At 37.3% G+C, this 24,149-nt stretch overlaps 1 protein-coding gene across 5 annotated transcripts in view; it reads left to right on the top strand.

Moving 5' to 3' along the window:
- LOC129242626 (extracellular sulfatase SULF-1 homolog) overlaps positions 1-24,149 on the top strand; it is a 283,861-nt gene that overhangs the window by 85,102 nt on the left and 174,610 nt on the right. For all 5 annotated transcript variants that reach the window (XM_054879425.1, XM_054879383.1, XM_054879417.1 and 2 more), the window contains one exon: positions 11,330-11,370. The gene's annotated coding sequence lies outside the window, so the exon portion shown is untranslated. The remainder of the gene's footprint in view (positions 1-11,329; positions 11,371-24,149) is intronic.

Raw genomic sequence — 24,149 nt, 5'->3', positions numbered from 1 at the left:
TATTGTTGCATAGTTTCGAAACCGCAAATGTGTACCTACATACGTATATACTCACATATTTATATGCTTATGTTAATAATATATTACAGCAACATTAGGATGACCCAAAAGAATTTTTTGTTCTTAATGTTACTACCGAAATTTGTGATATGGTCAAAAAAAAAAAGAGTCACCTATATTTCAATTTTTATTTAATATTTACTCGTGCCGCCAGCGCTTTGAAAATTACAAATGAATTTGCAAAGGAAAAGAGTCTGCTTTACCGTAAATTATGGTTTAAAATTGTTGTTATTGTTGGAACTCCTGTTGAAATTTGCCTTAAAAAAATTATACACTTTTTTTATAGTTAAAAAAATTTATTTTAACAATTTGGTTTTTATTTTCTTATAGCTAAAATTGTTTTTTAACTATTTTTTATAATGATCCTGAAAACCTCCATATATAAAAAAATTAAAAACTTAAATACCCAAAAAATTAGTTTAGTTTCTCTTTGTTGTTTTGGTAAATTTCTTTGATAAAACTTTTAGCTAGCTTACATGAAAAAATAAGTTAAAATGTGCATTGGAGATCTTGAAATTGAAACTGAGCCCTTCTTGCTGTGCCATCTCATAAGTCTACACTTCTGACCGATTTTTTGCGCATTTTTGTGATTCTTTCAAAAAACATTGAAAAAATTGTACTTTAAGCTTTGTAAATGATGGTTAAGTTTTAAGGGCCAGTGTTAATTTTAAATAAAATTTTTTTAGGAAATTATTCTAATTTTTCTTTATTATGATAATATTGGTATGGGTCAATTACATATGGAATAAAATATCGGCGGCCTCGGCAGCACACCTCCATGCGATGGTCCAAATTTTCGATGACGCTGAGGCATAATTGAGGTTCTATGCCGTTAATGTGTCGAATTATCTCATCCTTTAAGTCTTGAATTGTTGCTGGCTTATCGACGTACACTGTTTTATAATAACCCCTAAGTAAGAAGTCCAACGGTGTCGTTGACGTTTAGGTGTGGTTCACATTCAACATCGGCCCTTGAAGTTTAACCACACTTTATAAAACCATTTTTTTACCCTGAAAACCTTTAAAAATTTTAAAAAACTTAATTTAATTTTTTTTTTGCATAATTTTTTGATGAAACGATTAGCTTAAAAAAAAAGATTTGCATAAAAAAATAAGTTAAAATCTGCATTTAATTCTTGAAGTTGAAATTGAGCTCTTCAAAAACCTTTTAGTTTTGCTGTTCCATCTCATAAGTCTACACTTCTGACCGATTTTTTGCGCATTTTTGCGATTCTCTTAAAAAACATTAAAAATATTTATTTATTTATTTATTTTTTTTTTAATTTATTCGTGAAGCCGCGCGTGAGTCTGTGAGTTTATTCTAGTAAATTTTGTAACGCGAAATTCTTTCCTAAGCGCACAAAAAATATCTCTCCATCTATAGTTCCACCCTTGCCAACACGTCCATGCACTCAAATGTCGATTTACCTGCTCGCAGTGACGAATTCGTAACATCGCTTTGGGGAAAAGTTTTGTGGTAAATATTTTTGTTGCATTTGTTTTTGATTTTTTTTTTTTTTCATGTTTTTCAAGTATGCGGCTGACAACTATTACTATTTTGTATTTTCATGGGATATTGTTCCCATTCTCCGCTTACCATTTGTTGTAGAAATTAAAGAATAAAAAAAACGTATATAAAAGATGTCATGAAGAATGCAACAACGAATGTGCATGTAAGGGTACTCCTCCATGCTCACACACACACACACACATGCATCCATGTTCACTCCTTCATTGTTTACCCTCATGAACCCATTCCGTTTTTTATATGCGCATTTTTTTATATTCTAATATTGTTGGTGTTGTTGTTGTCGGCCTGGTGAAGTTGACAACAATGCGCTCGACTCGGTGCGCTGCATTCAATCATTCCTGTTGACAAAGTACGAATGCGGCAGTAATGCACCGGTAGTAGTAGGTGCGGTGTTCCACAATTTAGAGAGGTGTGTCCTCAATTTATGTAATATTCCGCACGGCCCCCGAAAAAAAGTCAATTTCATCTGTGCGAAATGTTGCAGTTTGCTACGATATTTGTGGCATGACGGTGCAATGCAACAGCTACTATGTAGATTTTGAGAAACATGGCTATAAGAGCAGGGGGTGTGTCCGTTTGCTAGTGGGCTTGCATGATTTGGCAACTGCAGTAAATCAGGAAAGTGTACAAAGGGTGTAGCGCAAAAATAAAATTTGACACGGAGCATTGGGCAGGGAGCGAATTTCAGCTGCTGTTTCTTATAGACATACATACGTACAATGTGCTGGATAAAATTTTAAACAAATTGAGGCCTTTAAAATACGATAGGGGAAATATATGTAAACATGTAGATACTTGAAAAAAAATTCTGAAACAAAATATCTTATAAAAGATATGAATAAAATGTTTTTTAAAAGGAATCGGGAAAAAAATTATCAAAAGCGGTAATGTCTGGTGTTTTTTTTTGGTTTTTTTGGTGGCAGCGCTTTCGACCTTTCGATATTACTCCAGATATAATTTTTCCCGAGGATCGTTTTCTCGCATATTTATATCATATTCTCGTGAGTGGTGATTTTGTTCGAAAAACCATCTTTTCGGAAAAGCACAGAAGTAGACCACAGCTTCGCAATGGAATCCCAATGCTCCCATTTCGCGCTGAAACAGTCTCCAGAGTGCCCTATCCACCCAGCGCATCAGCCCAGTAGTCTCCCTCTATGCAGCTTTGATCGGCAACCCAGATGAGCATAATATGAAAGTATGCGGATGCAGTCGAGAGAGCAGTCCGGCAGGATATTTACGTCCTTTATAGTAATTACGGAGGTTAGGTTAGGTTGCCCATGGAGTGGACACACTTGGACGAAGAAAAATTCGTCCTTTGTGATACCATTATTAAGGAGGTGAGGTGAAAGGGAAAGACGACTAGATTAGAGAGCTGATATTTTGTCAGCCTCAGAAGCTCGCCCGAGCGCCTCCGTTCCACACGTGGCCAGAAGGATTTCGCGACCTTACACGTTTGAGTATTTGCCCAGCGCTCGCTGAGTTAGCGCGATGCCCATCTCTCTAGGAGCAGACCGCAAGTAGTCAGGGGGATCCCAATTCTCTCCCTTCGCGGGGAAATCACCTCACATGTCCCTTGTCTGGCCAGCTCATCCACCTCACAGTTTCCCGCAATGTCGCTGTGACCGGGAACCCAGATGAGGCTGATGTCAAAGAATTCGGACGCAGTCGAAAGTGAGGTCAAGCATTCCTTGACCAATTCCGAATGCACCGTCATACACCAGAGGGCCCTTATTGCCGCTTGGCTGTCGGAGTAGATATTTACTTTCTTGACTGTTAGTACGCATTTGAGCAGCCAATCAGTTGCCTCCTTGATTGCGGCTACCTCTGCCTGGAATACACTGGAGTGGGCCAGTAACCTGAATTTGAGTCTGATGGGGAGCCCCTAGCAAAAGACTCCTCCGCCGACCTTTCTTTTCAACTTCGATCCATCCGTGAACAAGTTCACCAGGCCCTGCCCCAAGTGTAGCCCTCCGTCCACTCTTCCCTTGACGGGATGTGAGTGGAGAAGGTTCCGGTTGGACTAAGCGAGGGTATACACTCATCCGTTGACAGAAGGATGAACTCGAAGTTTCTAGGGATGCTTGAGTGCCCATAAGTGAGGTTGAGCTTATAGCTCCAGCCCCTCAGTCTGATTGCGGTACGTGTAGCGGCGATTCTGCCTGCGATGCCTACGGGTACCAAATTTAACATTGCGTTGAGCGCCCGAGTGGGAGTCGTTCGAAGCGCCCCACTGATTCCAATGAGTGCCGACCTCTGAAGTAATTACGGAAGTACCATAAGCAATCAATCCACTGCTCCCTTAATTGCGGCTATCTCCGCTTGGAAAATACTACAGTGGTCCGAAAGTCTAAATTTGAGCTTAATGGGAAGTTCCTCGCAGATTACTCCACCACCAACACTTCCGTCCAACTTCAAGCCATCCGGAAACATGTTTGCCATGCCCCGTCTGCACATGTTGCACACCGCTCACACCTCCCTTGAGGTAATATGAATGGTAAAAGTAACGCTCGGACCCAGAGAGGGTGCACATTGGTTAAGCACGATGGGGATGAACTCAAAGTTTTAAAGAATGCCAGAGTGTCCGCAGCTGAAGTCTAGCTCGAAAACTAAAGCTCGGACAATATCGATTTAGCGGTTCAATTATCAAACTCCCCTAAACTTCGAAATTCGAAAAATAAATAGAAATTTTCAAGGGCAACACAACTGTAGAAATGCACGCTCGTATTTACTTTCTACAAAGGTGAAGTATCTACTTGGGAAGTAAGTGCTCTTTATTCCTCCTATTCTACTTTCTTTAATCTACAAGTAATTTAAAGCACAAACGCGCGCACTGTTAACGATTTTCCTTCAACATTTTTGTCGAGTCACTTTCGTTGAGTATCAAATCTGTTTGATTGCACACTTTTTTCCCCCTATTCTTTATTTATTCTTGGCAATCAAGCACAGAAAAGCACAACAATATTTGTGTATGTGTGTGCATGTGTACCCACGGTTGTAGCGGGTTTCAATTCATCGAAATGTCAGAGTGTGACAATGTGCCAGAAACAATATTTGTATGGTTTGGATTTTGAGTGTAAAAAGTGAATGGCAAAGGGATTTTCAAGTGTAAGAGAATTTATTAATTTTTATCCTTGTATGCGTTGAGCACTTTGCCAAATTTCGTATTGTTGAGGAGCTGTAGAAAAAATCTACCAACCGATTTGCAGTTATTTTTTTTTTTTTTTTGCTGATTCTAAACTATTTACTTTATGATGAGAACTCTTGGCAAGGAATGTTTGAATTTTATTGTCTAAAATTTAGTTCGTTTGCTGTAACTTCGTTTCACATACTTTTCTATACTTTTCTTTAAATTGAAAGTAGTAATTGAGTTTGAAATGTTGGGCTGTTTTTTTGTGAAAAGTCAAATGAATAAAGAGCAACTTAACCTCACTTTTTCGTTAAGACTCTTTCGGTCTTGCATTTTGATGTATTACTACTTTTTTGGTGCTATTTTCAACTAGTTGAAAATAAAAATACGGGACTTGTTTTGAAAAAAAAGGTATATCTGATTGATATTTTTTCAAATGCCCTTCCAAGAAAAAAGGATTTAAATATGCCTCACAAAGGAGCAACTTATTTTTTTATATTTTATTTTGTATATTTGTCTGTATTTTATATTTTTGATTATCTTCATTATTGATGATCCTTGATGATGCCGTGCTTCAATTCACGCAAATAATTCAGAACGCAGCATGGAACAGTACGCCCCAGCAAGCTGTCACATCAAATAAGAAAAAATACCCATCATAGGTATATCAAATTGCTGATAAATAAAAAACGAAAGCTTAGACGTCGTTGGCAGCAAACCAGATATCCTGAGGACAAATTGAAACTCAATCAAACAACAAAACAACTACACGTTCAAATTCAGACATTCAAAAATGATAATTTCAATCGATTTCTTAAGAGCCTCACATCTGATAAATCCACAAACCTCCTTATGTAAGGCAGCAAAGTCATTTAATCGGCCGATAAAACACATAGCACCCATCAAAATAAACGACACCCAATGGGCAAAAACCAATGAGCAAAAAGCAAATTTATTCGCAGAGAATCTTCGTAAAGCCTTCTATGCCAATGATGGATCTGAAGATATTAACATCTCGTCAAATTGGATTGAGAGCGATGTCAGCATTGAGCCAGTTAGTAACGAAGAAGTAATGAGCGAAATTTTCAAAATGAAAACCAAAAAAAAAACGCCTGGGATCGACCTCATAACTGCAGAAATTCTTCAGAGATTGTCGAATAATTGTGTTACTTGTCTTTCTCAATTGATTAATTTTTATTTTTTGTTAAAATATGTTCCTATGTACTGGAAGACAGCAGAAGTAATTATGATTCTGAAAGCCGGAAAATCGCCAAATGTTGTGTCTTCATACCGACCTATTTCTCTGTTACCAATGCTGGCCAAACTTTTTGAACGACTGTTACTAACTCGAATGCTGCCGTTTATAGAAAACAAGAGAGTTATTCCAACGCACCAATTTGGCTTTCGAAAAAATCACTCCACGATCGACCAAGTTCACAGGGTTGTTAGAACCATAGAGTGTGCGATAGAGGAAAATAAAGTTTGCGCAGCGGTGTTCCTTGACGACTCGCAGGCGTTTGGCAAAGTTTGGCATACGGACTAACTCCAAAAACTAAAATTGATTTTGCCCAAGAATTATTGCGAAATCCTTTCTTCCTACCTTGATGGCAGATATAGGGGTTTTTAATAGGTGCGCTTCAACTTTTTTCCGATAGGGAGGGCGAACGTCGCAATGTTTTTTATTTTTCGCTTGTCATTTGTAAACTTCATTAGTATACATTTCATAATGGAACGCTACACACTTGAGCAACGATTGCAAATCGTGCAAATTTTTTATGAAAATAATCGTTCTGTTGCTGCTACTTTAAGAGCATTACGGCCATTTTACGGTCCATTTAACAAGCCGTCCCGTTTTGGGGTTATGTGAAGTCATTGGTCTACAGTAACAAGCCGGCGACGATTTGTGAGCTCAGAGCCAATATTGAACGCGAAATTGCTGGAATTTCGGCCGATTTATGCAAAAGAGTGGTCGAAAATTGGGTTCAACGATTGGACTTGCAAAAGATTGCAAAAGAAATCGAATTTCATACTTAAATGTATATGTTCAAACTCGATAATAAAAAAAAAATTAGTTAAAAAAGTCAAACCGTTTGTGTTTTATTCAAAAAAGTTCAAAAGTTGAAGCGCTCTTACTTTCGTGTCAGACTTGACAGCGCCTATTCTTCATTGGAAAAAGCAAGCGCGGGGGTACCTAGGCCCTCTCCTGTACCTCTTGTATACGTATGACTTACCGATTCACGAGCAACACTTTACCGCAACCTTTGCAGATGACACGGCTATCCTAGCAGTTGGAGAAGTGACCGAGACTACAACGACGAAATTGCAATAAGCGGTGAGTTCTATTGCAACATGGGCAAAAAAATGGCGTATCAAATTAAATAATTCAAAATCAGTGCACATTGTATTCGGCCTGAAAAAAACAATTTACAAGCCAGTCTACATAAACAGCGTAAATATATTATACTGTACGTCAACGAGGCAAAATATCTTGGAATAACCCTTGATGCTAAACTGCGTTGGAAGGCAGAAAAAGCGTGAAGAGCTGGAATTAAAAAACAAAAAACCTTCTTTATCTTATTGGTAGACACTCTATTCTGTCAACGAACAACAAACTACTGCTATATAATCAAATTCTTAAACCGCTCTGGACGTATGGCATTCAGCTATGGGCTCAAGCGAATCTTGCATGCCTATTATCCAACGATTCCAAAATAAAGTGTTGCGCAACATCGTCAATGCTCCATACTATGTGAGAAATCTCGACCTCCATCGTGATCTTGGTATGCTACTCGTCACTGACGTGACGAAAAAGTATACCATGGCTCACAGACAACGTTTAAGTACACATTTCAACGCTGAAGCATCATCATTGCTTCAGCCAAATACTCATCGTCGGCGGCTGAAGCGTAAAACAGTTTTAGACCAGATGGGCACGCAGTAGCAGCTGTGCCTTATATATTTATACCTTCATAATGAATTTATGAATATTGAGGAATCTTAGTTTTTCCTTTTTTAATAAAGGGTGGTTAAATTTCAAGGGCCGATGTTGAATGTGAACCACACCTAAACGTCAACGACGCCGTTGGACTTCTTTCTTTGGAGTTATTTGAAGGAATAGGTGTACGTCGATAAGCCAGCAACAATTCAAGAGATAAAGGATGAGATAATTCGGCACATTAACGGCATAGAACCTGAATTATGCCTCAGCGTCATCAAAAATTTGGACCATCGGATGAAGGTGTGCCGCCGAGGCCGCCGATATTTTATTCGATATGTAATTGACCCATACCAATCTATATATATAAAAATGAAATGATGTTCGTTTGTACGCATTTTTTTGGGCCGATACGAGGCCAATTTTATTCGTTCTTTTTTCATATTATAGGGATCCACTAGGGGAAGGTTTTTAGCAAAAAAAAATTTCTTTTAAATATTTTCTTCATATAAAAAAAAGAAAAAATCAAAATATTGTCCAAAACAAAACTTGCTCGATTCTTAGATTAAAGTAAGTTTCGAATCGACATTCATTTTATGTGTACAACTTTTTTTGAATTTTTCGTTATTGTATACAGAAATTTCAAATGATTCGAATGAAATTTATTTTTTTTTTTTTTTATTTCTTCCATAAAATATTACACCTGTCGTTAGACAATAAGTAATTTGATTTACAAAAAGATGGAATGAGAGTGATATTGAAGGGCCAATGCCTCCAAGCTCATTTAGAAGAAATATATACATATTATTTAAAAACAAGTGGTTAACAAACAATGACATATACGATTAGTTGACAATTGATTACAAGGATTTTGCAAGATCTGTTGGGGTTTGACGGTTAAGCCGACTTTGGGTAGATTTTTCTTTATTTGGTAGTCTTCTCATCATAGGATTTGTATGCGTTAGGTATGTACCAAGGTGCATTAGTTAAGGTCCTAAGTATTTATGAAAATAATGTTTCAATTCAATTGAGCAATGCTTTCTTTGACCAATTCTATATGGAAATGAATGCGTTTGCAAACGATGTTTTCGGCTATGAACAAATGTTGGAATCGAATGAAAAAGGAAAGAAACGTGAAATGATAAAAAAAATTCTTGGAAAATTTAAAATGAATGGTGCTTCATTGGAAAAATTCAAAGGTAATAAGAACATACACAAGATAAAGTTAGAATTCGAATTTTTAGATTTATTTCGTTTATTTCTCATTTTTTCAGAAGTACACCACACAACAACTCATTCCAACTCTGATTTTGAAATCCTGTTGGAATTGGTGATCGATTATTTTGTCACTATAATGGTCAATGGAAATTTGCGTGTATCAGACCCTGCATATTATTTACCATATCAACTTTTTATGGAACATATGGACCAAATGAACACAAAAAAATAATTTAGTTTTGTTTTGATTTTTTGCAACATTTTGTTTTTCAGTTAATACAATAAAAACAATACTGTTTTTTCGTGAACACAAAATTCTAAATTTATTACGTTGTTTGTTTAGAATTTTTTTAGAAAAAAAGTAAATTTTTTGGTTTTGAGGAAATTTGTTTATTGTTGCTATTTGTGAAAGCGTAGATATTTGTAAGTATTTGACTATAATCCTAAAAGTTAATGGAATACCACTATGACACATAGAAAACATTTTTTCAAAGGGGTGTTTTTCGAAAATTATAAAAAAATTGTTTTCAAAAATTTTGAAGAAATAAAGTAAAATAAAAAAATTTCGAAAGCATGAAATTTTTTCAAAACCAAATCTTCCTCAAAAAGATAAAAGAAATTTCTTCGAAGAGGTGTTTTTCTAAAATTACAAAAAAAAAATTTCAAAAATTTTAAACAAATAAAATAAAATAAAACTTTTTCAAGGGTATGAAATTCTTTCAAAACAAAATTTTCTGAAAACCAAATAAAATTAAAAAAAAAATGGTGTTTTCAAAGCATTTCATATTCCACTATTAATAGAGAATACATTTTTTCGAGGGGGTGTTTTTCAAAGCGGAAAAAAATCTTTTTTAACAAATCAATTTAAACTTTTACAAAAGTATGAAATTTTTTCAAGAACAAAATTTTCTCAAAAACGTTAAATTAAAAAAAAATAGTTTTTTCAAAATATTTAATTTTCAGCAATTAACTGAGAAGAAATTTGTTAGAGCGAAGTGTTTTTCAAAACTTCAAAAAACACTTTTTAACCAAAAAAAATAAACCTTTTTTCAAAAACAACAGGAACGATAACATTGCCTAACAATTTCTGCACTTTTGCACAGTCTAAAGAGGCATTGATACAGACATAGTTCAACATTACAAAAACCATGATTGACTCAGCGAAAGAGCAATTTTAGCTGGGAAAAATAAGGACGTTGTTTTGAGGAATTAAGTATTTTCTTAATCCTGTTAATTATTTTTTCCGAGTGAAAAACAATATGTGGATTTGTTCACGCACCAAGTAGAAGAGGGTGCAATGTATTTTCGCAACCTTATTTATAGTATCAAATCTGCAAAGCAGGCACTGTTAGCTTAACGAAAAATACAGATGGAAAAGCAAATATGATAACAATATTATATGTATGTACATGCTAATTTTTGGTACGGTTACAGAGATCGGATGTTTCTACTGTTATTTTAGAATGAATGCCTGTAGGTATAACAAAGAAAGAATGCCTGTAGGAATAATACAAAGTATTTTCTATAACTTAAACTAAATGGGGGTTTATGCAGATTCCTGCTGCATACAGACGTCAATGATATAAATTCAGCTATTTTAGATCAAATACCTGATCAAGATGAGGTCGTAAATTATCCAACTGAATTCTTAAACTCACTCGATTTGCCAGGCTTACCACCTCATAATTTACGATTAAAAATTGGAGCACCCATTATTATGCTGCGCAATAGTAATGTGCCCCGACTTTGCAACGGTACCAGACTCGCTGTGAAGAAGCTAATGGGTAATGTTATCGAAACAACAATTTTGAAAGGGAAGTACAAAGGAGAAGACATTTTGATACCCTGAGTTCCACTGATTCCGGCGGATTTACCATTCGATTTCAAACGTTTGCAGTTCCCTATTCGCCTTGCCTTCGCTATGAGAATTAATAAGGCGCAAGGACAGTCTCTACAAATGTGCGGTATTAATTTAGAATACCCAATTTTTTCTCATGGACAATTGTATGTAGCTTGCTCACGAGTTGGCAAACCATCGTCATTATTCACGCGAAAGATGAAAAAACCAAAAACGTTGTCTACCAAAAAGTGTTACAATAAAGTTCGAATGAAATTGTATCAAAGAATTTGCTTTGTTTCGTATTAATTTTATTCTCTTTCAGCAAATCATTGAATTTATCGTCTAGCGAAGCGGGCGAGGGTACGCTAGTATTATCATAATAAAGAGAAATGACAATAATTTATTAAAAAAATGTATTTTATTCAAAATCAACACCGGCCCTTGAAACTTAACCACCCTTTATATATGTTCACTAAAAATTGCTCGTTAGTATTTTTATTTAATTGTACTAGTTGTAATTTCTAAACGTTATTCTGTTTATACTTTAAGATGCGTTGATACAAAAAAAAAAAAATACAAAATACAAAAATCCTAATTCTGTCTCTTCTTCTTTTTCAGGTACATAATATCTGGCAGTTTGGATTAAGTTAGATCAAAAGGTAAGTTTATACTTCGAAATTCTATATGGTATCATCTTAAGAAAAAAAGGATTTTAAATCGCCTCTGAGTGTATTTTATACCACCTGTTTGTAATCATATGAAAAATTTACTCTCAGGTACTGATTACTCGATCCCTGGACTAGCAAGTAAATACTCTATATTTTTTTCACAAAACCAGTTTTTTTGGACGATGTCAACATCCGATGAGTTGACCTCCGGAGTGTTTGAGATAAATATTCCATGAAGTTGTTTGGATCTTCGCACTATGACGACGGCGAGTATCGCAGGCGAAGGAACAGTGAGCTGTATGAGCTTTACAACGACATAGACATAGAATAGCCAATAAAGATCCAGCGGCTACGTTGGCTGGGTCATGCCGTCCGAACCGATACAGACGCTCCGGCTCTGAAAGTATTTGATGCGATACCAACTGGTGGTAACAGAAGAAGAGAAAGGCTTCCTCTGCATTTGAAAGATCAGGTGGCGAAAAACTTAGTTTTACTTGGTGTGCCCAACTGGCACCGGTTGGTACGAGAAAGAAACGACTGGTGCGTTTTATTAAACTCGGCGAAAATCGCTTAAACGGGTGTTTAAGATAATTTTGCTTTGTAATGCCAAATTTCGCAATTTCGATGAATACATTTGCCTGCGACCCAGCAAATACAAGCGAATCTGTTCATGCGCGCCTTAAAATGCCAATGCGCACAATTTTTGCGTGAGCATTCGCTATATCAAACACATTCGCTTCGCAGTTCATAATACCACTCTGAGTTGAAGCTGGCTTTTATAATTATAATTTTCAGTCTTTGATAAAAACACTACTAACTCTAACTTTGCTGCTGTTCATTGTTCAAACATACCACGCAGAAGTAGACGAGTATTAAAACTTTCCCACCAACTGGTTGTAAAAAATTATGAAATTCCAAACGCCTTCAATATCATCTAGTCATAACTCAAAAAGTCATTGAATTATTAAAATTTGATTTATGCTATTTCCTACTTGTCGCGCCACTCCATAAGGCGAAACCTAATAATCATAAAACAATTAATTTATATGCATTTCCACACAAACATGATATTCAAGTATTGTATTTCCACATCTCGACGGTTATTCGCGCAAATGACTTCAACGCCTGTGAAGCTTTGAGCTTTGCTGACATAAGTACATAAATATCTGCATACAGTTGCGTGCATAAAAATACGAAAAAAGCGGAAAATTTGGTTTTGCTGTATTACTTTTTTTACATCTGTGATAATTGCCTTTCTTTTAGTTAATACCTACGTGGAAGAGTTTATTAAAATATATGCCTTGAAACAAATATTCTGTACATTTTCAAATGGCGATGGAAATTTGATAATTTTGAATATTTTGAGTTCGCAGTAGAAACATTTTTGGAATCTATACATTTTTGCTTATACTAATACTGCAATAACGAATGTCTACCACCAAAATGTATCACAAATTTAAATGGCATTGGATATTCTGGAAACATCTTTTGGTTTTACTGATTTCTTAAACTCCCTTGAGCTTCAATGACGTCGTTTATGCGCTACGTCGTTGCAAAAATCTGTTGTAGTGTTTCTTCTGCGACTCGTTTGTGGGGTCGTCAGAATTTTCTGTAATTTTATAAAATTGTAGCACTAGGTGATACACTTTTAGAAAGCACAGTGCAAACAATTTTTTAAATTAATAATTTTTTTGTTTTTTAATTTCAAAAGTTTCAGTAAAAAGTTACAAAATTGTTTGTGGTGGCATTGAGAAAATTCTAAAATCGTTCCGAAGTAACTACAAATTAAATCATATTTTTTTGTTTAACTTTTTTGATGAAAATTTGGAGGAAAGTCTTTATTGAATGTTTGGCCGAGCTAATCCTTCTATTTGTGGTGTGCGTTCTGATGTTGTTCCTCAGATGGAGAGATCTACAGCTTTAAGTCGACTCCGAACGGCAAATGGTTTATTTTTGGAGAAACTTTCGCATGACAGAAGGTTTGGCATTGTCCGCCGAGAGGCGATTGCTTTTTTTATTATTTGGTGTTTCGCGTCCAGAGACTCGATACCGAGCACTTCCGAGTGATAGTTACACACCTGCCCGACTGGCTATGTAATGTAGCATATTAAAATTATTTTGAAACTGGACTAACGGTTGTAAATATTCAATGTGGTGTGGCGGCCACACTTTTAAAATTTTTTCAAAATCCTGTCGTCTATCAGCATCTAACCCTATAATTTTACCAAATAGCAGAAAATTCTAAAGAGCTTTGCATGTGGTGATATCTTTGATTTCTACCAAACTTCTTCCATCAACAGATTCTACTCAATCAGGTTCTTCGTTTTCTGCAGGTTCTAGGTTCTGCATCTTCAAAATGCGCCAAAGCTGCTCTCTGTTGTCGAAGCCGAAACTATTACCAGATCACAATTTTTGAAAGATAATTTTTTATATGGAAAAAAGAAAAGGCACCGATTAATGAAATTTCTAAATTATTTTTCCAGAATAATAATCATGAAAATAAATGCTGTCTCATCACCTTATTTGATGCAGATACGATTTTTTTTGTAATCTTGCATACAGTTAAATTTTTTCAGGGTAACTGACCGAGATCACCCTCAAACCATTTAGCTACCAGATTGTACGAGTATAACTCTATGCCTTTTTACTGTTAAGTGCGCCATACAGTTTCCCAAAAAGCTCAAATTTACATACGTCTAAGAAAATCACTTTTCTTTAATCAATTTTAATTCAATTGGTGTTGCGTGGCGCAGTGAAGACCCCCTTGGTGTATTTTCGTTATCCAAAGTGGCACCTGAGCAGCAGCTTGAACTCAACTATTGGTTTCATGACTTTCCCCTCAGTCATGGCTGAAATTTTGGAAAGAAGCTGTACTTAGTCGAGCCTTAGAGTCAACTATGATAAAACGGAGTCGATGACATTCTCTGGAAAATACAAACATCCACCTTTAAGACTTCCTCTCGTCGCAAATCAAGTATCTTGGTGTAACACTTGTCCCCAAGATCCCAAACGTCTCGAAAGTGCAGGAAACATTTCTCTTGTCTGGGCTCCAAGGCATAGGAACGTAGAGAGTAGTGAAATTGCCGATGAGGTTGTCAGAAAGGGTCAATAGAATCGGTTTCAGTTGTCTCCATCTAAGACATCGGTGTCAGTGTGCCTTTTGGGCATAGCTTCAGACAGCTCTCTAGCCTAGCTCCCTTTTCTCTCTTCCACTATATCAATAAACAGTACTAGATGACTGCAGATTGTTTTCTGATCTTCTTACTTCCAAAGACTTTAGGTTAATCAAAACGGAACGAGACTCATATGCAGGAATTGGCTTAACAAAGCTTAACGAATGTAGCGCGTATTTGAGACAAATTTTAGAATCCGTTCATGTACATAGATTTTATGACTCGGTTTCCAAATGGAAGTAGTGTATTTCGCATTGAAGTGAACGAAAGACGTACATATATTATAATTGTTTTTTTGTATTTTCAGTAACGATGTCACGCAATCTTGTATCTGTATTCAATCATGCCCACGATCTCCAACGAAGTATGATTTGCTATTTGTGACCGTAAGCTGTTCGGTGACCTTCATTTATTTTTCTTCGTATAACCATTTCGTGACTTTTATGAAGCGCGGGATTGATCCCATTCTTACGCCAAACAGTTCCGTAGGAGAATTGAAAAACTATTTAACTAGAAAACATGCTCTGATTTTAGCTAAGGCTGGACAATTGCAAAGGAAGTGCTAAATTGTTTCTTCGTCTTTCTCATTTCTGCAACTTCTGCAATATTCATGGGAGAAAACTCCTAGTCTCGAGGAGTGCCTGCCAAATAGCCAGTGGCCGGATATATGACGGACGACCTTCGAGATATCCTCTCTTGAAATACTAAGCAGTTTTTTTGTCTTTTTCTAATTTATTTGCGGCCATAGTAACCTAGCTTTTACGCTTGTGTCTTCAACTCTACATTCCTTATTGGCTTCTTGGATAATGTTGTTCTTAATTGTTAATTCGCTCGTGGCCATAGGTATGCCAATGGTACTTCTATCACTAAGCAGTTGAAGAGTAGTAAATACCTTTCCTGGTTAGGTCATCGGCTTTACAATTTCACTCGAAGCTTTGATACCCCGGATCCCAAATAAGGCTGATCTTGAATACGATACTAATTTTATTTAGGGTTGTTCGGCATTCTTGTGCAACCTTTGATCTTAGTATATCCGCATCATTGATTTAATAACCGCCTGACTATCCGAGAATATATTAATAGCAGTTTTTGTGATGGCAGTAGATACATAGTCACTTCTTTTATGGCTGTTGTCAGAGCTGTTACACCTTTTCGGCATGACTGGTTCGTTGCCTGATCTGTGGTGATTGAGGCCGTCATTCGATTTGCCATCAAATCTTTTCGCGGCTAAAAGTCGCCCGGACCAGATGGCATATATCCTGCCATGCTGAAGGAAGGCGCAGAGTCCGTGACAGCAGTCCTGAAGAAAATCTTCTAGGCATGCCTGGCACTGGCCTACATATCATGCTCTTGGAGGATGGTGAGGGTCGCTTTCATCCCAAAGGTTGGAAGAGACGACTACTCCAGCCCCAAAAGCTTTAGACCCATCAGCATGACCTCTTTCATGCTGAAAAGTCTCGAACGACTGGTGGAATTGCGCATACGTCAGAAGTCGCTGAAGGCTCACCCTCTGTCTCCATTTCAGCATGCCTATCAGAGTGGAAAATCCTGCGAGTCGGCACTGCAAAACCTTGTTGCTAGGGTAGAGCTGGCTATCGACAGGAGGGACTACGCAATGGGCATCTTTTTAGAGATAGAGGGGGCGTTTGATAATGCCACTTTTGACAGTATGTGTAGCTCTGCTATTAGGCTCGGCGTAGACCGCGTGCTAGTCAATTGGATTCGTTCGATGCTGGCCCAAAGAATCGTTTCGGTATGAGCAGAGGAAGATCTGCTGGTGTCATCCGGGGTTAATAGAAGCTGCCTCCAAGGCGGTGAGCTGTCTCCATTGCTCTGGTGCATGGTAATCGATCCTCTACTCACCACCTTAAACGATTTGGGAGTCTACGCACAAGCATATGCGGACGATGTTGCTTGTTTGGTAACAGGCCCTTCGCTTATGAACATCTGCAGGAAAGTGCAGACAACTCTGGATCGGATTGACACTTGGTGCCGTGCGAATGGGCTATCGGCAAATCCAGCCAATACTGGTATTGTCCTCTTTACCAGAAGGAGGAAGCTTGATGGACTCATTCTGCCTAAGCTAAAAGGAGTCCCAATCCAACTATCCAAGGAAATTAAATATCTTCGAGTAATCCTCGATAGTAAGCTCCTAAGGAAATCACACGTTGAAACAAAGACATCCAAAGCACTAACAGCTTTCTGGCAGTGCAAAGGTGTCTTTGGGACTTTTCCGACTACTTCAAGCCCGGCATTAGATGCTCTGATTGGTTTACCACCACTTGATGCTTTCATCAAAGGAGAGGTCTTGAAGGCCATCTGCAGGCTGAAACACAATGAGAACTGGAGCGGCCCCTTTATGGCATTGGAACACAGAGAAGGCATGGACGTCGATCCAACGATTCTCTCCAGGCCCCTTGACTCCATGCCATCAAGAGTCGTACTTGAAAAGAGATACAGTGTAGTGCTACCAGAGACTCAGTGGAAGACTCAGAAAATGAGCCCGGCAAACACTGTTTTCGCATATTTACGCATGGCTCCGGCTCGCTATGTCGGTAGACATAATAGCCTGATGCTTACATGGATCCCGGGACACGTGGGTATCGCGGGTACCGAGACCTCTGACTTCTAAGATGGTCTCTAAGGCCAACTTCTTTGGCCCAGAGCCCGTTTTGCCAAGTGTAGTACAATGGACTTAATTAATGTCTGAGTGCTGCACCTGCTAGTTGTCCCGACAAAAAAAAGCCTCTTGCCTGTCCAGATATCTTTGTTCGCGACTGTGCTTTTATACACTTGTAAATCACAAACTAAGCGCCTGGAGCTATTCAAAGACAATTTCCATAACATTTCGCAGTAGGAGCAATAACAATTGAAATACATTTCGAACGAAGGAAAAAAAGCACTGAATTGCGTTACCATAAATGCGCACCCAAACAGACAATGGCCAATGAGTTATGTGAATGGCTACATACATATGTTAAAATCTTTGTTGTTATGTATGAACATACATATGTATGTAGATATATTCTCTGTGTCTCTTAGTCTATGAACAATTATTATGGTGAAAAAGGTTATTAAGCACTTGTTTAGAAACAAATTTGAATTATTTTATATTTATTTATGGCTCACTTAAGACTCGTTTGCCGCTTGTGGCTACCAATCGACGGCAGCGGGTGCAGCTCAATACTTGTAATGCCATAGATACCAATATGAAAAAGCGCAACTAATTGTAGTTTATAAAATTGCAAATTATGAGTGGTTGCAGACAGCAATCATGAGCAAACATAAATGCATAACGGCGAATGAGTAAATAAATTTGCGCGTGTGTGTTTGTATGTGTGTGTGTGCTGTTGTGTAAAAAGCTCAAGTGCCAAATGTTAAGTAATCTGCACTTTATCACAGTCAGTCAGCTATTAATTGCGAGGCAGCAACAAATCAGCCGCACATACATATGTATGTACAGGCATGTACGAATATATCAGAAATACATACATACGCATATGTATATGTACACATGCACAAACATTTGTAATTTAATAGAAACATAAATGTCCTACGCATTCTTTGGCTATCAAATGGGTGTTTTACGCTTCACTTATAGGTATATAATGGTATCAACATGTAGACATATCTACATATGCACATACAAGGTGGCGCAAAATTATTCATCCGATTTCGATTTTTAATAATTTTTTTAGGAAATACATTTTGGTGATGAAATGGCACAAACATGTGTGCATACAAGGTGGCGCAAAATTAATCATCCAAGGGTTTTTTTAATAACTTTTTCCTAATGAATTTTGGCGTTGCATTGGTATAAACATATGGACATACAAGCGCAAAATTAATCGAGCAATGTTTTTTTGAATAACTTTTTTGCTATATGAATTTTCGTGATGGAAAGTTTGACTGATGAAAATCTTTATCTTGACCTATACGCGATCCATTGCTTGTCTCTTCGCAAATGTCAAATATGATTGACGTACAGCGCCATTTGCAAAAATTATAATTTTCCTATAGGGTGATTAATTTTGTGCCACCTTGTATGCGTTGGCTTTTATTTGCTTGCGGCTTACACATGTATCACCACATTTTGATTGGCAATCAAGTTGTCAACTTGACAATTAATTTGTATTATCCATAACGCAATACACGCATTTTTATTATTGTTATTATTATTATTATTGTAGGTTCAATGCAAGTGCGTGTGAGCATCAAAGTAGGGCCCTTGCTGTGCGAAAAGTATCCACACACACACGCTTATGCAAACGGGTACTCGTACAGTCATGCGTTGAATAAAGGCAGCAATAAGATATTATATATTTTCAAAACGTTTTTACTAGGCCGCCCTAGTATACCAGCGACCAAACATAACAATTGATGCAGTGGAGGTTAGGTTATGATGGTTGCCCAGAGAGTAGGGCCCACTTGGACGAAATAGTTTGGCTCGTCCTTTGTGATACCATTTAAGGACAGAAAAGGGGGGAGGAAGGGAAGGGATGGGGGAGTGGTGAGTGTTTGTGGACTACGAACGGTGACTAGTCCGCGGTTGTGTTAACCTCATTATGCTGCTGATGTAGTTCATCAGATTTTTGTTATCAACACCTGCTATATCAGCAGGCGCAGAAAAGAAGTGAGAACCAAGATACTTGAAGGCTGGGCAGCTAAAGAGGAGGTGCTGAGATGATTATACCTCATCCTCCATACAGCTGACGCAAAAAGGACTCGAAGTAATTCCGAGTCTCACGGCATGTGTACCTCGCGGACAGTGCCCCGTGATGATGCCCGCGAAATTTGAGAGATGACATTTTGTCATTCCCAGGATACCCTCGAACGCCTCCTATCCAAACGTGGCCAGAAGGACTTCGCGACCATACACGTTCGTGTACTTGCCTAGCGTTCGCTGAGTTGGTGCATAGCCCATCCTTCCAGGAGTAGAGCGCATGTTGTCAAGGGGATCCCGATCCTCTCCTTTCGCGGGCACATTGCCTCACAGGTCCCCTGTCTGGCCAGCTCGTCGGCTTCGCAGTTTCCTGCAATGTCACTGTGACCAGGTACCCAAATTATCTTTATTTCGAAGAATTCTGATGCAATCGAGAGTGAGAGCAGGCATTCCCTGACCAGCTTCGAATGCACCATAATAGAGCCTAGGGCCCTAATGGCCGCTTGGCTATCGGAGTAAATATTAACCTTCTTAACAGTTATTACGCAAGCAAGTAGCCAGTCAGCCGCTTCTTTAATTGCGGCCACCTCTGCTTGGAACACACTGCAGTGATCCGGTAGCCTGAATTTGAGTTTGATGGGGAGCTCTTTGCAGAATACTCCTCCTCCAACCCTGCCGTCCAACTTCGAGCCATCCGTGAACAGGTTAACGAGGCCCTGTCCCCAGGTATTGCCGCCGGTCCACTCCTCCCTTGGTGAAATATGCAGTGGAGGAGAGAAAAAGGGATATAAGCTGGAGAACTGCCTCAGGCTATCCCCAAATTATGGTACACCTCAAGCGCTTAGCCACCAGATTCGGACATTTGCAAAGGGGTTCAACAGTCTCTTTCTCTGTAGGGCGGTTGCATGAAAGTCCATCTATGTATACGTAGACATAAAAAGAAGAAAAAGTTTGCCTCAAAATGCTACCATATCCTACCTGAGATTGCCTCCAGAGACCCACCTGCTTCAACTTAATAGCACTCTGAGCAGCAATGCATTGAACTTGAAGATCAGCGGGAAGTAAGTGCAGAATGGTGTTAATGGCGGCAGTGGCGCATGTTCTACACGCCCCAGTGATGTCAATACATGTAGTCCTCTGCACTCTAATTTAGTGGTGTTATAGCCCTTCCGAAGAGCTACCCACCAAACCAGGCAACCATTGGTAAAACCATTAAGTTGCACATCTAGGGTACGACACGAGGCTTGACACTCCGTTTTTGCTGAACATAGGTTTACAGAAATAGAAATCTATACCGGCCTTCTTAACTTGATTTTCTATGTGCAGCTCTCAATGGAGCTTGGGATCTAGTATTACACCAAGATACTTGACTTCCGACGAGAGTGTAAAAAATTGGTTCTTTAATCGAAGAATTCCAAAAGGCAGAGGTTCGTATTTTTTGGTGAAAAGCATCAACTTCATTTTGACTGACTCTAAGTATGCAACTAGCAGCACATCGACCGAGTACAGCGAATACTTCTTCCAGAATTTCGGCCATGACTGAGGGAAAGGGTCATGAAACCAGTAGAATTTAGTTATAACAGTTATTAGAAATATTTTTTTCGTTGTCGATGAGAATTATTTTTCCAATGTTTACTTTTACGTTGCCTAATAAGGTTTGCTTGTTAGGTGTGGTGAAAAAAAAATTGAGGGAAACTTTGGATTCTACGTCATTCGTTTTGTGTTTCACTAAGCTAAAGCTAAATTTTGTGCCGAATGATGTCGGCAGGTCTGTCAAATTCGCTCAGAGCCGAATAACGGTCTGCTAGGTAGTACACCTCTAAAAAACTTTTCACTGTGGCCTAATAACATACGAACAACGAAAAAATTATGCCTCTTATATAAAAGCTACTAAATGACAGAAAAAATAAAAGTTGGAACATAACTCTTAGTGGAGAAATAATAAATATCTCTCAACTAATAACTGCTATGGGGCAAAGTTGTTGCGTCAAAACTTATAACTGTTATGCCTGCTATATATTTATATAGAGTGCGTTTATCCACCATAGAGCCAGGACTTCTTGACCAGTTTTGGCAATTTATTTCCTTCTTATTTAATATGAATAATTTTTTTATGAAAGTACAGTTCATTCTCGTACAAAAACCAAATAAATCTATGTTTCAAGCTTTGCGTAAATTAAAAAAAAAAATTGAAAAAATTTTCAACAAATTTTCAAACTTTTTAAGCTGAATTTATGGGTTAGGGGTAGTCAGAGACCCGAAGAAATGATAATTTACAAAATCTTTTTTGGCTAGTCAATTGCTTTATTTTACAAAAATAAAAATATAGCATTAATACATCGTGTTTCGACTTGACTTTAGCAAAAGTCTTTGAAGATTCATCCAAAATCAATCGGACAAGAGAAATTAATTTTATTAATAAATAATCTTGTGCTTGCTTGAAGCTTTTTTTCAAAATTAACAATATGGCGGCCTCAGGAAATATTTTTCAGATTTTGGAAAAAAATCCTTCAATTTGGCACGAGTTTTTTATGTTTTTCAAAAGCAGTATAAATGATATTGAAACCTACCAAGCGGTTTTTAGGTTACAGTGAACACCAGTTCAAAAAATATAGTTTAAAAAAAAAGCATTTAAAGTTTTTGTGTGTTTTAGCCCTTTATTAATTGTTGAATAACTCGCAAAGTATGATATTTGTCGGATTCTCTTCAAATTTTCATATAATATTTTTAAGATATTATACTTTAAGAAAATGCAAACAAAAAAATCCAATTTTTTTTTAATTCTGACTACCCCTAACCCCTTCTAAAAAAATTTCAAATACGCAGTTTTATAGCTCATTAAATTTTGGTGTAATAAATTGCCTAAAAAATCGCGATGATTTTTGTCAATTTTATATCGCTGGGTGGGCTTATGTAATATATTTTCTCCATATGTCGAGCATTGACATTTCCTTTCAGTGAGGTATGCACTCCTATACGAGTAATTCTTGTGCGTTAGGTAAATGGTGTTTTTAAAAGTTTGAGGACTTAAAATGATGAATGGCTGACAAAACAGAAATATTGTTTATAATTTTTTATTTATTATAATCTGGTAGCTCATTTCATTGCATTTCGTTTTTTAATATGATATCCAGTATCTATCCAGTCACGGCTACGAGTTGTATGGGCCATTCGATCAGTCCAATTTCGGGCTACTTTTTCCAATAAATATCAGTAATAAATCCAAATAGCCCAATCATCAAAAATTCGACGCAAACGATTGATCATTTGGATTTAATTCTTGCACGAGCTGCATTTTATAAGCACGTAAGCCAAAATCTTTATCACAAAGGATCGGCATTGGTCTAAGTGAGATGGTTTAGACTGTCACTTCTACCTACCTATGAAATGAGACTTTCGGCTATTATTCCATAGATGTCGCTAGGAGTATTTTTAAACCTTCCCAAATGTCTTGTTTCTTTCGTCTGTCATCTGTCAACAATATTCAGTTTCTTTGTTTGTTGCGTTTCATACAACAATGCATTTTTGTCGCTCTCAAAAATGTCAAATTTCGTGCCTTCAAACTACGATTTGCGGACATCGTGAAATGCTGCTCTCCCAGTTCAAAAGGAAGTCGTTTTTGCATCGAATCGTTACGGCTGATGAAAAATGGGTGTATTTCTCCAATCCCAAGCGTAAACGATCGTACGGTCCGCCTGGCCACAAGCCAAAAACAACGGCCAAACCAAATCGCTTCGGCCGCAAGGCAATGCTGTGTGTTTTCTGGGATCAGCGTGGTATGATTTGGTACGAGCTAATAAAACCAGATGAAACAGTTAAGATAGTCCTCATGCAGCTAAAAAAACACAGTACGGGTAGGATGTGGAAAAAAATTTCATTCCTCCAACCAACATTCGGCTACATAATTGTGCTCACTACTGTATTGTTTGCTGATTATATTAAAATAATTGTAAAAACATGCGATTACTGAAATTAAATTTGGTCAGTGGTTTAGCTTAGCTGCCCCGCTGTTTTATGTATAACTAATTAAATATTACCCATTTACTCATTTGTTTGTCATTTTAAGAAGCTACACACTCTTCTAATTACAATTATAATTATGTTAATATATTTAACATTTGTTTTGTTTTCCTTCAGCATCTTACTGCTGATGCTTTAATATTTCATTCACTTTTTTATGTTTTATTTTGATGCGATTTCGTGATTTCTTCTTTTGCGACTGTTTCCGTTTTGCATTACAATAATTATGTTAATTTGTAGCGTAGCTTTTTTATTTGCGTTTTAAGTGATTTGCATTTTTTTAAACAGTAACGAATTTTTAATTGTCTTTTAGCATGTTTTGGCCTCTGACCAGGTAAAAAAGTTCGCAATTTGAAGAGGAAGAGAAAATGAAATTAAATTTAGATTTTTCTCTTTCAGATTTGTGAATTTTTCTTTAAGTTCAGTGGACTTCTTAGTTCTTGCATGAAGTTTACCTACCTACCTACCTATTATTATTATTTGCTAGCGCGCCGGCTGGGGGCGAATGGTTATACCATAAAAAAATTAAAAAAAAAAAAATTGGTACGTTTACCCAATGCATGCCCAGGACGTCAATACAAGGTGGCGCAAAATTAATCATATAGTTTTTTTTTGAATAACTTGTTTATAAAATAAAAATTTTAAGCGATAGAAATCTTTATTTTGACCTTTGTGGATGAATAAAATTTCTTTTTTCAAAAGAACATAAAAATAAACACGGTCAAATGCCTTTCAAAATGCCGTCGGCCACTAGTCCAATTGATTCTCTGTAGAAGCCAAAAACTGCGTAGATCATTCACGTCTACCAGCTCTGTTAAAAATTTCCCTTCTGTCAAGCTGAGTTTGGTGGCAGCACAGCTGCCGTTTTACTTAATTTTTGACAATTCTCACTATTCGTAGCTCGTGAGACTTCT

Source organism: Anastrepha obliqua, chromosome 1, assembly GCF_027943255.1.
Source record: "Anastrepha obliqua isolate idAnaObli1 chromosome 1, idAnaObli1_1.0, whole genome shotgun sequence".
Lineage (NCBI taxonomy): Eukaryota > Metazoa > Arthropoda > Insecta > Diptera > Tephritidae > Anastrepha > Anastrepha obliqua.
The sequence above is the reverse complement of the archived record's forward strand: the minus strand, read 5'-3'. Positions and strand labels throughout refer to the sequence as shown.